Below are 15,926 nucleotides of genomic sequence, written 5' to 3'. Positions count from 1 at the left end.
TACACTAGAGAAAAAAATTTCTTGAAATCCTATATGCCTACTCTCCCAGCATATGGGGTTTATGCCACTGACAAGGGGGCTTTCCTGGTGGCTCAGACAGTAAAGAATGTGCTTGCAGTACGGGAGACCCAGGTTTGATCCCTGGGATGTGAAGACCCCCTGGAGAAGGGAATGAATGGCAACCCACTCCAATATTCTTGCCGGGAGAATTCCATGGACAGAGGAGCCTGGTGAACTTCAGTTCATGGGGTTGCAAAGAGTCGGACACGACTGAGCGGCTAACACACACACAAGGGCCCTAGGGGAAGGGGAAAACTCTCTGCTGGGGTGGCTCTTCAAGGCATGTGTACTCTCAGTGAAGTCAAAGTGTCTGCGTTGCCCTGCCAGATGGTAGAAGAAGGGATACAGAAGCTGAGGGAGGCGGGCACGTTGGAATAGATATTTTAAGTGAGCCCGAAAGACCCACCAAGGGATTATGTTCTACACATAGGCCCAGAGTACACTGCATTTGCCAAAGCTCTCAGGATTATGCTAGAGAGAGGGACACCAGCATCAGTGAGATAGTCAGGGGCGGCAAAGGCTGCCAGGAGGCAAGACTGTCACACGCTTGGCTTACTGACAAGAAACGAGGTTGGGGCAGCACTTAACCACCAGGATTGAGGGGGTCAAAAATTACTATAATGACCAGCAAAGTGGAATGGCAGGCCGGGGGTCTTGACCCAAAGAGAGTTGTGGAGATCTTGGTGAATAGGATATGAAAATGCTCCTCCAGCCCACTCAGATACCCCTACCACCCCCCTCCCCCCCCCAAAAAATTATGACATCTCATGGGGTAAAATAGATGGATAGCTAAAGTGGATATTACTGTATATAATCAAAAGAAAGCAAGACTGGAGAAGCAGGAGGCTGAGATCAGTCACCCTAACAAAAAGTCATGAATGGGGAACCAACAAGAGCTTCATCTGGGACTTTGCTGGTGGTCCAGTGGTTAAGAATCCACTTGCCAATGCAGAGGAAGGACATGGGTTTGACCCCTGGTCCAGGAAGGTTCCAGATGCCATGGGGCAGCTAAGCCTATGTAGCACCACAAGAGAATCCAGCACAATGAGAAGCCCAAGCACCACAACTAGCAACTAGCCTGCTTGCCCAAACTAGAGAAAGCCCACGAGCAGCAATGAAGACCCAGTGCAGTCATAATTTTAAAAAATCAAAAAATGGCTCTGATTAGTAGGAGGAGGAGAAGACCTGTTTGTTGCAACAAAATAGGGACAAGGAAGAATATGTATGGAGCTCAGGTGACCCACTTGGCTGCTTTATGGTACTCCTTTGCCCGACTAAGAATGTATATGCACAGTAGAGCACGCTCAGCCTGAGAAAGGGATGATTTACCAGCGGGTCAGACCCCTCAGAAATGAGGGTTATGTTCCACCACCAGAGAAGACACTGAATCAAATGGAGATGATGGCAGGTGGCAAGGAAAATTAGAATGGATGGTGAAGAGGGGAGAGCCTGAGAACCAGCTGTGGCCCCAAGACCAACTGCAGGGCTGAGGACTATAGTTTATCCCACTAACATCCCCTTCTAAGTTTCTCTACAAGAAGAAAGGTGTACCAGGACGCTGGAGGGGCCGTTGCCCAGATGTGAAAGAAGGGGGCCTGCATGGTCCACGGGGGTGGGCTCTGGCAGGCAGGAACATGAACCACTTGGATCGCTCATCAAGAAAGAACTTCCGCCCATCCAGCTGCTGGGAGAATGACTGACTTGACCGCTTCCAGCTGCAGCCTTGGTTTTCAAGCTGAGGCCACATTCTTGCTGAACAGCCCCTTAGACAATAATTGAACGCGGTTGTTTGACTAGGGCTTGAACTCTTGGTACCCAACCTGAATCCCCTCTAATTGGCAATCTTTGCTCCGGAGCCTCCCACTGAGTGGGTCAAAACTTTGTCAGACCTGCATTATGTTCTGAGTCACTCCTTGTTCCATCCTGTTTTCTCCCCACTTTTCTTTGACAAGCTTCAGGTTCAAATCACGGTCCAAAGGGCTTTGCTTATCTTATCCTGCTTCCTCCCCATTTTTTAATTTCACAGGCATTTTCCCCAAATCAACTCTTTGCACTGTTAGCTTCTTAGAAGACTGACACAGATGGTTGTGAGAGATGACTTCCTCCCTGTGTGATTTTGGGCAAATAACTTAAATTCTCTAAGCTGCAGTTTTCTCACAATGAAATGGGGCTCTTATTATCTCTCTCATTGGATTGTTGGGGGGGGCTTAAATATATAAAATATTCAAGGGTTTTATGAGAATTAAATGATAGAAGGCATGTAAAATGTTTAGCAGGACAACCTTGCACATTTGGTAAATGTTAGCTCTTAGGCTAATAAAGAGCTAAGGCAGACTATGAATGGGAACTCTTTAGTTTTCCTCCATCCTGGGGGAATATATTCATTTGCTTAGGAGTAGAGAGGACTGTTACTGTTATTTCCCATGCCATTAACACCTTCACCTATGCTAAGCCAAGAAAGTTTTTAAAAAAGCAGAGCCCAGGGCTTCCCTAGTGACCCAGTGGTTAGGAGTCCACCTGCCAATGCAGCGGACACGAGTTCGATCCCTAGTCTGGGAAGACCCCACAGGCCTCAAAGCAATGAAACCTGTGTGCCACAACTACTGAGCCTGTGCTCTAGACCATAAGCTCCAACTACTGAAGCCTGCACACCCTGGAGCCGGGCTCGGCAACAACCAAAACCACCGCAATGAGAGACCTGCGCACCAACGAGAGAGTAGCCCGCTCACAGCAGCTAGAAAGCTGCACCCAGCAAGCTTACCCAGTGCAGCTAAAAAGAAAGGAAGAAAACAAAAATAAAGCTCAGTTCAGTTCAGTCGCTCAGTCATGTCCGACTCTTTGCGAACCCATGAATCACAGCATGCCAGGCCTCCCTGTCCATCACCAGCTCCCGGAGTTCACTCAAACTCACGTCCATCGAGTCGGTGATGCCATCCAGCCATCTCATCCTGGGTCGTCCCCTTCTCCTCCTGCCCCCAATCCTTCCCAGCATCAGAGTCTTTTCCAATGAGTCAACGCTTCACATGAGGTGGCCTAAAGTATTGGAGTTCAGCTTCAGCATCAGTCCTTCCAAGGAATACCCAGGACTGATCTCCTTTAAGATGGACTGGTTGGATCTCCTTGCAGTCCAAGGGACTCTCAAGAGTCTTCTCCAACACCACAGTTCAAAAGCATCAATTCGTCAGTGCTCAGCTTTCTTCATAGTCCAACTCTCACATCCATACATGACTACTGGAAAAACCATAGCCTTGACTAGATGGACCTTTGTTGGCAAAGTAATGTCTCTGCTTTTTAATATGCTGTCTAGGTTGGTCATAACTTTCCTTCCAAGGAGTAAGCATCTTTCAATTTCATGGCTGCAATCACCTTCTGCAGTGATTTTGGAGCCCAGAAAAAGAAAGTCAGCCACTGTTTCCACTTTCCCCATCTATTTGCCATGAAGTGATGGGACCAGATGCCATGTTCTTAGTTTTCTGAATGTTGGGCTTTAAGCCAACTTGTTCACTCTCTAATGGAGACAAAATATGTATGTATATATACATATATATATAGGGCCCACATACAAATAATGGTAATGGTTTCTAGAAATGAGATTTTGTATTGATACGATCATGACCATCAAAAGTGAGATGGAAACTGAATTGTGATTATGTAACCAAATGTAAATCTACCTGTAAGAACATGAGGAACACGATACATTTTCCATATCTAAAAACTCTATTACAAGGGTGGGTAATTTATCCTCCTGCAGTGAGTTTGGACATAGCATTCACAGGTCCATTACTGTGATATATTTCAGTTTTCAATAACATGTGGTTTCCTTTTTAAATCAAAACTTTTCATTTGACCTCATTTTCATATATAAACATGTATACATCTATTTGGGCTAAAGTTTTCACAAAGGTAGGAAGAAGGATACCATTAGAAACTACATCCAAAAGGTTAGAAAATTCTAACTCGAAAAAAAAATTTACCAGTCCAGTGCCTATAACTTGTCTATGATTGAGGTCTATTCTGACTTTGTCACAGCCAACTAAATTTATGGTACAGGGCATTTATTAAAGTGCTTATTACTTCCTCTGGTGAGTCTTTCAGCTAGTGGAATTTTAAAAGACATGTAACCTGAAGGATTTGCTTAATTATATTCTGCGTTTGATTTTAACGGAGAAACCAGTCATTACAGTGCAGTAAGCCATGAGATAGAAATAACCATCCTTTAGAGGAAAGCTGGCACCCTTTTATGTTTAACTTGGTAATTTTCTGACAGCCATGCCACTTTCTGCCTCTGTTGCTTTTCATTAATTTCGAAGAAATTTCCTTACTATTGGTGGACAGCGTGAGGATGAAAACGACTCACCTCATAGGAACATCCAGAGTATTTTATTTAGCCTTTCCTCCAAGAACTCACCCCCGCCCCAACTCAGATGAATGAATTCACAAATTGGAATGCACATGCTTTTTCTGGAAAAAAAAAAAAAAAACCACAACTCTCCAATTTAGTCAATTAGAATGAAAAATGATTGCTCTTCCTGTTTCTTAATACTTGCTCAGATGCTCAGTTGTGTCCAGCTCTTTGTGACCCCATGGACTATTTCTCACCAGGCTCCTCTGTCCGTAGGATTTCTTAATATATCATCCTAAACTTCTGTTACAACCAGTGTCCTAACAATCTCCTTGATGTTGAAATCATAAAGACACACCTGATCCAAAAGAACAGTTAAACACATTGCTCTCCACATCGTCTACTTTAAAAAGACATTAAAGCTTAAACATTATATACATAGCTGACAGATTCCATACCTAGTCATCAGTTGCTATTTTGCAAAAGTAAAGCCACTGGCATGGCATATAATATTTCTTCTTGTTCCACTGCAGCTCCCTGCAACTGTTGAGAAGCTTTTCCTATCCCTATATTTGCTTCCAGCGCTGCACACATTTTCTTCTCAGGCTTAAAAATAAATGTCAAGTTCCTGATCTTTTGTTAAAGATTCATTGCCAAAGATGGTTTCACAGCAGGAGCCTTCTTAGGGAAAGAGCTGGCTCACATTTCTGCTAAGAATGTAACCTGGAATGATGGAAAAATAATTATAATCAATGTCATAGAGCATATGGGTTTCTACCCAGACGTCTGCCAAATAGGACCTGCACTAATCTTTTCCATCCACTATCCGTCGGTTGACTCTAGCACATAAATTCCTCATATTTGGGTAAATGAAAGCCCAAAGCTCACACATATTTCTCCTATATCTGAGAGGTTTCTGAAAGAAACCAGTAAAATGCCTTGCATTTCTTAAGCTTAATTTCCATAAAACTACAGCTATTGTGTTTTGGTGTCTCTAAACATAGAACTGCTTTATTTCTACTTCATCCTTCAACTTGGGTGATCCATGAGGTCAGTCCACAGATAGTGAAAGAACGGGGGAGAAATATATACCACACATTTTAAAAGCACTGTACTTGGGAGTGGGATGAATTGGGAGACTGGCATTGACACACACACTCTATTGATATTATGTATATGGGCTTCGCTGGGGGGCTCAGATGGTAAAGAATCTGCCTGCAATGTGGGAGACAGGGGTTAGATCCCTGGATTGGGAAGATTCCCTGGAGAAGGGAGTGGCTACCCACTCCAGTGGGTCCTAGAGAATTCCACGGACAGAGGAACCTGGTGAGGTACAGTCCATGGGGTCGCAAAGAGTTGGACACAACTGAGCAACTAACACTCTCACTTTCACCTACAGTAGATAACTAATGAGAATCTACTATTCCCTTGTAACTCAGTCGGGAAAGAATTTGCCTGCAATGCTGGAGACCAGGGTTTGATTCCTGGGTAGGGAAGATCCCCTGGAGAAGGAAATGGCAACCCACCCCGGTATTCTTGCCTGGAGAATCCCATGGACAGAGGAGCCAGGCAGGCTACAGTCCATGGTGTCGCAAGAGTCGGACATGACAGCGACTACACCACCACCACCACTACATAACTCAGGGAACCCTCCTCAGTGGACTGCGGTGACCTAAATGCGGTGGGGAATCCAAAAACAGAGGAGATATAGGTATTGCTGATTCACTTTGCTGTATAGTAGACACTAACACAACATTGTAAAGCAACTATTGTCCAATAAAAATTAACTTAAAAAATAAAATAAAAGTATTGTACATGTTGATATGTGTTTTAGCTGGATACACCCCAACAGTATGTGTCGTTTCTAAAAGGGAGCTAATGCTGAGCTGATTAAATAGAAGCAGAAACACCTGGTGCATATCATTATGGAATAAGGTCCTGGGTGATTTAATTAAGATCTTTATTGTTATTTTTCCACTGAGCTTATATTTCACTCTACCATCCACCCTGCTTTGCTTCTCTCAGGGTATGTGCCCGGTGGTGTGCAGTTCTTTTAGGAGAGAATTTTTTTTTTGACTATGCAAACTCAGAACACAAGGAAATCAGAGGCAGATTTTAATTTTCCTTACAAGCTTCTGTGTTTCGAACATTGGAAGGCTTAGAACAATTTGTCTCTTTCCTACACAGCAGAGAGAGAAAATCCAGCCTCTCTTAAACTAGCACTCTTTTGTTTTCTAAGCATAAATAAATAAATATAATAAGTATGTTGTATGCTTTCTTGTTATACAAAGCAGAGTAGACAAAAGGGGGACATTCCAATTAAATATTGGTAACTTTGTTTTCAATATTTAGGACATTTTAAGCAAAGAGAAAAATGAATTGAAAATGAGGTTGCTGTTTGCCATTACGGTGCTCCCTTCACAGATCGAGCACTTAATTACAGTAAATTGGGCGCCGCTTCTCTGTCCTAAGGCCCCTCCGCTCCTATTGAGACATTCAATACAACTGTCTCAGTGTTCGTCACACTCTAAAATGAAGATTTCTAGACAGGAGTTGTATCTTAATATTGTGAGTCCCCCCAGTCACACAACTCAGCTCTAGGTCTGACTGCTAGAGTTACAAAGATGAAATGACTTTTTCCCCCCACGCAGCGCTGTCGTCTTTCAGGAAGACTTACATCTCACTTATTTTTCCCCCAGCGTATATCTGTAAAACCTTACCAAAACTCCAAGATGGCCCATATCCTTGAAATCGGCTGGGTACAAGTCTTAGTCAGCCATAAAAAAGAATGAAATCATGCCATTTGCAGCAACAGGGATGGACCTAGAGAGGCAAAGGTGAAGTCAGTCAGACAGAGACAAATACCGTAGGATATCACTTATATGCGCAATCTAAAATATGGCACAAAGGAACACAGCTATGAAACAGAAACACACTCCCAGACACAGAGAACAGACTTGTTGCCAAGGGAGGGGCAGGGAGGGAAGGACTGTGAGTCTGGGATTAGCAGATGCAAACTACTGTGTATGGGATGGGAAAACAAGGTCCCGATATACAGCACAAGGAACTAAACTTAACATCCCGTGACAGACCACAATGAAAAAGAATGTATATATACGTATATATATCTGAGCCACTTTTTTTTTTTTTGCAGAAGTTAACATTGTAAATCAATTATGCTTCCATAAAATTTTTTAAAAATCAGCTGGTTGCAATTCTGTATTTGTAGAGTCCAGTGAGTCAGGAATGGACATTCTCACACAACAACTGTTCAGAGCAGGGTAGAAACTAGAACTCAGAGACTTCAAAGCGTTTTGCCTCAGGAAAAGTTCTAGCTCCATTTTCTCTGTAATTGGTTTGAAAGAACCTAGAAATCAAATTTGCCAAATACCAGTCTCATATGTTTTATGAGGATACCATGTATAGCATCGAAATGCTTCATAATTTGATTGATGGTTAGCCAGATAAGATTATAAGAGTTTCATTTTACTGAGTAGGCTGTGCTCTGCTTATTAATAATAAAAAACATCTCACCCACTCGTCCACTCTAAAAGCAGGCTTCAACGCTCCAGTGAATTGTGTTCCCAAGTTTATTACTTAGTCGGTTGTTTAGAAATTTAAATGTTTTTTTCCCCCGCCTCAGGCCTAATAGTATAAGTGGTAATTAAATTCCAAGCATAAACTTCAAATCTGATTGACCTCTAAGTCATAGGAGCAAGACCAGCCTGGGTTCCGGCTGCTAGGAGACAAAGTCTGTGCTGATGATTCTCCATGCATCACCTGCTCTGTGCTCTGGAAGACTGGGCTACAAACGGATTTGTTTCCCGGGTTCCCTGGCTTGACTTTGGCCAAGGAGGGGCGTGACTCAGAGATAAGAGAGTAGGAGAGAGAGGATGGGATATTTCTTCATGGGTTCCTATCCCGCTTTGCTGCCGTCAATCTGGCAGTGGCTGTGTCCCTCCAAAATGACATGTCTAGCTGGGCAGCCCCTCCACAGATTTAGTTCTCACTGGGCTCTGGGAACATCATTTATTCATTTCCCTTCCCTGTCTACCCTCCACCCCATCCCCTCCCCTTTTCTTGGGGGTATAAACCCTTCCCTGTTCTTCCTAGTCTTTGGTATCTAGCATCCTAGATCTCTCTCTTTTTAGAAAAATATTTATTTGGCTGCACTGGGTCTTAGTTGCAGCACGAGGAATCTTTAGTTGCAACATGTGGGATCTAGTTCCCTGATCAGGGATCGAACCCAGGCCCCCTGCATTGGGGGCATGGAGTCTCAGCCACTGGAGTACCACGAAAGTCCCCATCCTGATCGTCTTAACCCCAACCATGCCTCAGGCAAAAATCTCTTCGTTAACATTTCTTCCTTTGTACCACCTGAGTGGAATTTCATCCATCAAGACCTCGGCTGAGAGAACGAAGGAAGAAGGGGAAGAAGAGTTTCTTATTCCTTTCTTGGAATTTCTGAATTCTTCAGAATTTCAGGCAGGATCATTCATGTATCTAACAGATATTAATTCATGTCCCTCCTGCAGGCATGTGTGCTAAGCTGCTTCAGTTGTGTCTGACTCCTTGTGACCCTATGGACCGCCCTCCAGGCTCCTCAATTCATGTTGCTCCTACATGTTACCAATTGTGAATAAAACAGATAAAGTTCCTGCCATCAAGGAATGTACGTTCCTAGTTGGGAAAACTTGGTAAATACACAAATGAATAAACAAAAGAGCTATATGTCCTGGGAAATATTAGATAGGACATAAACAGGGTACATTGATAGAGGACCGTGGCAATTTTGGATTAGGGTGGTCAGGGGAGGCCTTGCAGAGAAGATGACTTTTTTTTTTTTAGGAAACTAATTTTTTTTTTTCCTGAAAACATTAGGAACTATGAAAAACAAGCTGATATCTGGCCATATCAAAAGCAAAATACAAGTAAAAAAAATTGAGAAATCATGTTTAATCATAGAGAAAAATGTTTTAAAATATCATATTTAACAGTCTCCTCCATAAACCACAACACCGAAGTGGAGTTAAAGAAATTTTTTTAAATAAAAATTAAAAGAGAAAAAGCACTCCATTCCCACCCTGGAATCCCATCATATATAAAGTAATATGCTCAAAAATTAGTGGACATAAACAACTGGTAAACCTGAAAATAAATCTTTCAACGAATGAACTCAGATTCCAACGGAACACAGTACTGCCTTATGTTTGCAGGAGAGCTTTTGTCACACTTCAGTTCAGTTCAGCTCAGTCGCTCAGTCAGGTCCGACTCTTTGCAACCCCATGAACCGCAGCACGCCAGGCCTCCCTGTCCATCACCAACTCCCGGAGTTCACTCAGACTCACGTCCATCGAGTCAGTGATGCCATCCAGCCATCTCATCCTCTGTTGTCCCCTTCTCCTCCTGCCCCCAATCCTTCCCAGCATTTAAGTCTTTTCCAATGAGTCAACTCTTTGCATGAGGTGGCCAAAGTACTGGAGTTTCAGCTTTAGTATCATTCCTTCCAAAGAACACCCAGGGCTGATCTCCTTTAGAATGGACTGGTTGGATCTCCTTGCAGTCCAAGGGACTCTCAAGACTCTTCTCCAACACCACAGTTCAAAAGCATCAATTCTTCAGCACTCAGCTTTCTTCACAGTCCAACTCTCACATCCATACATGACCATAGCCTTGACTAGACGGACCTTTGTTGGCAAAGTAATGTCTCTGCTTTTCAATATGCTATCATAACTTTTCTTCCAAGGAGTAAGCATCTTTCAATTTCATGGCTGCAGTCACCATCTGCAGTGATTTTGGAGCCCCCAAAAAGATAAAGTCTGACACTGTTTCCCCATCTATTTCCCATGAAGTGATGGCACCAGATGCCATGATCTTCATTTTATGAATGTTGAGCTTTAAGTCAACTTTTTCACTCTCCTCTTTCACTTTCATCGAGAGGCTTTTTAGTTCCTCTTCACTTTCTGCCATAAGGGTGGTGTCATTTGCATATCTGAGGTTATTGATATTTCTCCTGGTAACCTTGATTCCAGCTTGTGCTTCTTCCAGCCCAGGGTTTCTCATGATGTACTCTGCATATAAGTTAAATAAGCAGGGTGACAATAAACAGCCATGATGTACTCAGGCCTAACCAAATGCAAATACAAAAGAGGATTAAAAACAAACTACTAAATCAAAATCTTTCTGTAGAGTAGCAGTTTTCACAAAATAAAACGAACTTAGTTCCATAGAATTGTATGCATATAGCCAATTTTATTCCCAGGGTCCCAGAGTCTTGTACTATGAAAATAAAAGTATCTTTGTCTTGGAAAAAGTCTGATGAAGGCACCAAAATCCTATTATTCATGTTCCCCCAATGATACCTAGAATGCTCTTATCATCCTTTCAAGATGTGTGTGTGTGTGTGTGTTAGTTGCTTAGCTGTGTCTGACTTTTTGCAACCCCACAGACTGTAGCCCACCAGCCCCCTCCATCCATCGGATTCTCCAGGCAAGAACACTGGAGTGGGTTGCCATTTCCTTCTCCAAAAGGGACTATAGAAAGAAAGAAAGTCGCTCAGTCATGTCCAACTCTTTGCGACCCCATGGACTGCAGCCTACCAAGCTCCTCCATCCATGGAATTTTCCAGGCAAGAGTACTGGAGTGGGTCGCCATTTTCTTCTCCTCCTTTCAAGATAACTTCAACTTATTAAGAGTTAACATTCTAAAGATATATAAGGAAGTGTCAGCTTCATCTGCATTGGCAAAGTCCTTTCTCTATTCACAAAGCATGGGTGTGTCTGCTCACTCACCTCTGACTCTTTGCAACCCCATGGACTGTAGCCCACCAGGCTCCCCAGTCCATGGAACTCTCCAAGCAAGAATACTGGAGTGTGTAGCCATTTCCTTCTCCAGAGAAGGTGACATTTAACGGAGATCTCATAGTTGGGAAGGAAACAGCATTGTGTAAAGAGCTGGCAAAGGCAGGGGAAATGTGTTTCAGGCAAAAGGAACTGAGGGGTAAAGGCTGAGAGTTGAGAGCTTGGTGGGAAAACCAGGATGATGGCAGCTGTTTGACCTTCAGGAAATTAAAGACATATTTACAAGGCACATGGGGCGCTGAAGGAAGGAAAGCGTGACTAGGGGTGGGGGGGAGCAGGTGGAGAGTGGTAGAGAATGAGGTCAGACAGTTGCTCAGGGAACTCAAGGCAGGGCCCTGAAGGCCAGGATGAAAAATGTGGATTTTATTCCAAGTATGTGGGAGGCAGTAAGAGTTGTTTTGGACTATAAGGAAAGCTGAGCACTGAAGAATTGATGCTTTTGAACGGTGGTGTTGGAGAAGACTCTTGAGAGTCCCTTGGACTGCAAGGAGATCCAGCCCGTCCATCCTAAAGGAAATCAGTCCTGAATATTCATTGGGAGGATTCATGCTGAAGGTGAAACTCCAATATTTTGGCCACCTGATGGGAAGAACTGACTCATTGGAAAAGACCCTGATGCTGGGAAAGAGTGAAGGTGGGAGGAGAAGGGGACGACAGAGGATGAGATGGTTGGATGGCATCACCGACTCAATGGACATGAGTTTGAGTAAGCTCCGGGAGTTGGTGATGGACAGGGAAGCCTGGCGTGCTGTAGTCCATGGGGTCGCAGAGTCAGACACGACTGAGCAACTGAACTGAACTGAACTAAGAGTCTTATTTTTTTTTAAATTAATTAATCTTTAGCTGTGCAAGGTCTTTGTTGCTGCGCACAGGCTTTCTCTAGTTGCGGGAAGCGGGGCTTCTCTCTATAGTTTTGGCGCACTGGCTTCTCATCGTGGTGGCTTCTCTTGTTGCGGAGCACCCACTCAAGGTGTACAGGCTCAGTAGCTGTGGCTCACGGTCTTAGCTGCTCCACAGTATGTGGAATCTTCCTGGACCAGGAGGGACTGAACCCATGTCCCTTGTATTGGCAGGCTGATTCTTAACCATTGGACCACCAGGGAAGTCCCAGGAAGCATTTTTAAAGAGCAAAATGATATGGTCTGATTTCTCTTTTCCAACGCTTACTCTAGCTGCTCTAGGGAGAAGGGCTCCAGGGGAAAACAGGTAGAATCAAGCAGAAGAGTCAGGAGTCAGAATGCTACTAAAATGACCTAGGTGGAAGATATAACTAACTGCATTTTGTTCTAAAGAGATGGGAGTGGAGATACAGAGAAGCAGACTGGTTTGAGTTTTTGTAGAGGCAGAGTTCAGAGAATTTGGGAAGGACTAGGTATGGAGAGAGGCTTCCCAGGTGACACTATTGGTAAAGAACCCACCTCCCAAAGCAGGAGATGTAAGAGACATGTGTTTGAGCCCTGGGTCCAGATGATTGCCTGGAGGAGGGCATGGCAACCCACTCCAGTATTCTTGCCTGGAGAATCCCATGGACTGAGGAGTCTGGTGGGCTACAGTGCACAGGGTCACAAAGAGCCGGACACAACTGAAGCGACTTAGCATGCACCCGGGCAGGTATGGAGGGAGGCAACGGAGGATCCAGGATCACTCCCAGTTTCCTGGCTGGGGCCACTAGCTGGGTGTTGGAGCTGTGTATATAGAGAGAGAACTAGGATGGAAAGACGGATAAGATGAAGATGAGTCGGATGGCAGGCAGATGACTATCAGAGCCTGGGGCCCAGAAGACAGATCTGAGCTGGAGGATCTTTTCTTTCCAGGCTCTTAGTGGTCAAGCAGATTTCTCAAGCCAACCTGGCTTAGGCCAGGAATCTCCACCAGCCCTGGATATACTTACGAAAGCTGGGGTTTAGATGTGAAGCCCCAGTTAGTAAAAAAGCATTCCTATACCTTGCCCTGTCATGAGTGTGCATCATTCCTTTGAAGATTTCAAAGAAAGATTTGAGAATTCTTAGGTCCTTGACCAAATTCCATCAGAATCTTGCCTCCAGAGTTCCAAATTCAACATCATTTAATGGTAAATTTAAAGGACAGCCCCTGGAATCCAGTTTGGCTAATGTACAAAAACGTGCTTGTGGGGAGGCACGTACCCGTAGTAAGAGATAAGATTCCGAGGTTTATTCATTTCGGTTGCCATGGCAACAGCAACCTGGAGGCAGGAAGAAGGAACAGGGAGGAGAGAGGAGAAACCAGAAGCTGTGTTGGCTGTTAGTCCTTGGGAGATCATTGAAGGCAGATATTTGTAAGTTGCATGGAGAGTGCACCCCGTAAATCCGGGCCAGTTAGAAGTACACAGGTTGTGAGTAGACAGTTTGTTCATTTTAAGGACCAGAGATACATATGAAAGCTGTATAGACTCAGGGGCTAGAAGTACATCGTGGACCTGTTTTACCCCTGTGCCCACTATACTGCTTGGGGTTCCACGTACTTTGAATGAGCAAATGAGATCCCCCCCCAAAAAATCTGTATTTTCCTTGCTTTGTATGGGTTCTAAAGTTGCTAGGTGAACAGATTCTTTGGGGAAAGATTCTATTTTTACATCAAAACCATCTTCATATTATGGTTAGCAATTCTAAGGTGACGCATCTGAAAGGAAGACTCACCTCCAGACCAAAAGACCAAGTCAGGAGATCTCCCTCTCTGGGTTGATTTTGGCGATCATTCACTAAAAATGGATGGGACACCATCTAACTACATACTTCCCAATGAAGGTCCATAGTAGAACAGGCTTTGATTAGATTCTTGAGGTGATTACATTTTATCTACAAACTGAGAATCCTCATTGTGTTGAAAGCTACAGGTGGTGGTGTGATAAAGAATACAGACAGATGGGCAATCAACTCTAAGAGAGAAGGAAACCTGAGGAATGAAAATTTGTTCAAGGCACGGTAGTCTATCTGGTACAAACATGCAGACACTTAAAAGGAAAAATCTCCAATGTGTGGACGCTTTGGTAACTATGTAAAATATCCCTCAAGACCTTTCATTTAACTTTGCTCTCTTTTTTTGGCTGCACTATGTCTTTGCTCATTGCAGCACGTGGGCTTTCTCCAGCTGTGGAGGAAGGATTCCTTTCGTGGTGGAACACAAGCTCTAGGACACTTAGGCTCAGTGGTTGGGGTCCATGGGTTTAGCTGATCCCATGGTATGTGGGATCTTAATCCCTCAACCAGAGATCGAACCTGAGTCTCCTGCATTGGAAGGTGGATTCTTAAACCACTGGACCACCAAGGAAGCCCCTACTTTTGCTCTAATTCTGTCCTCACCAAGCAGCCAATGTTTTATTTACTAATTCTGTTTTCTTTAGATGCTGAAGACAGTACCCTAGATGAGAAACGGGCATATCTGATCACTGGAAAAGTATATCCTCATCTCTAAATCGCAATAATAACATTCAAACAAGGTCTCTAGCCTTCATGACCGGGGCCCTGCTGATTTCTCTGACCTCATGCTTGTTATGCTCCGAGCCCCTATCTCCGAACCGACCAAGAGAGCAAAGTCCACCACAGTAATGCAAAAGCAAGAAGGGAGTTTATCTCTAGCACGCTAGGGCTCAAGTCTCATCCCACACAAGGGAATCCGACAAGAGCCACGAACAAAGGAGTATGGCGGCTTATATACAGGCAGTTCTTTGTCTCAGTTACAGGAGTAGCTGGCGTTACATGATTGGCCAGGCAGGATGAGCACATATCCTGTCTCTTTTTGGGAAACATGACTCAGGTCCTAGAGACCGTCGTTTGGTCCCTAACATTCCCCCCTGTCCTTAGATCATATAGAGGAATCTTCCTCTTGGTCCTGAGACACAGTTTGATATTGTTGTCGAAGCACAAACAGCTGTACTGTATTTATGCATTCCTTTACAAAGGCTACAAGTCTATTGATAATACATGGGCCAAAGGTAAGCATCAGAAGTATTAGCAGGGGTCCCAGCAAGGTGGAGATTAGGGTGGTCAACCAAGGGGATTGTTGAAACCAAGACCCAAACCATCTTTGTTGAGCCTCACGTTCTCATTTACGTTGGGCTAGTCCTTTTTTCACTTTGGCCATAGATTTTTTAACTATTCCTGTATGATCCGCATAGAAACAGCACTCTTTTCCTAGGGCAGCACAGAGTCCCCTTTGTTGCAGAAAGAGCAGATCTAATCCCCTCCTGTTTGCTTTTTTCTGGATTGAACCTTATTTTGACTTGTGCATAATTGCAACTTTCACAGCTAAAAGTTGGATCTCCGAGGACCCTAGGAAGGGGCTTGGCGAATGAAAAATTAAGTAAATCTCGATTTCTTATTTCCCAGCGCCAAGGTCCATCATTAGAAGTAACACAATCCCAAGTTTTACAGTGAGTCTTGTGCCCCCCCACAGGTCTTCCAGTCATGCCTGGGTGCACCTGGGCATGCCCAGAACCCTTGTTCTCGGAGATAAACCCTAGCCCAAGGCACATTTACCATCGGCTTAAGGTCAAAGTACAAGTCTGGCCACCATGTGTTTGGTGGATGTATTGCGGTAGTGGAGTTTAGCACCTCTCGTGTTAGTCCATTTTGCAGCTTTCAGGTGATTTTGATGGGTTGATGCGGGTTCATGCTGGCAACTCCGGAGCAGAGTAACTGGGTCAT

At 44.1% G+C, this 15,926-nt stretch overlaps 1 long non-coding RNA gene across 4 annotated transcripts in view; it reads right to left on the bottom strand.

The window, feature by feature from the left end:
* Nucleotides 1-7,215, bottom strand: part of LOC138447174 (uncharacterized) — a 37,954-nt gene extending 30,739 nt beyond the window's left edge. For all 4 annotated transcript variants that reach the window (XR_011259700.1, XR_011259699.1, XR_011259703.1 and 1 more), the window contains exons 1-2: nucleotides 7,123-7,215; nucleotides 4,861-5,125 (exon numbers count right to left, since the gene is read on the bottom strand). This is a non-coding gene — a long non-coding RNA (uncharacterized lncRNA). The remainder of the gene's footprint in view (nucleotides 1-4,860; nucleotides 5,126-7,122) is intronic.
* Nucleotides 7,216-15,926: the final 8,711 nt, after the last annotated feature.

Source organism: Ovis canadensis, chromosome 11 (genome assembly GCF_042477335.2).
Source record: "Ovis canadensis isolate MfBH-ARS-UI-01 breed Bighorn chromosome 11, ARS-UI_OviCan_v2, whole genome shotgun sequence".
NCBI classification, from domain to species: domain Eukaryota; kingdom Metazoa; phylum Chordata; class Mammalia; order Artiodactyla; family Bovidae; genus Ovis; species Ovis canadensis.
The sequence above is the reverse complement of the archived record's forward strand: the minus strand, read 5'-3'. Positions and strand labels throughout refer to the sequence as shown.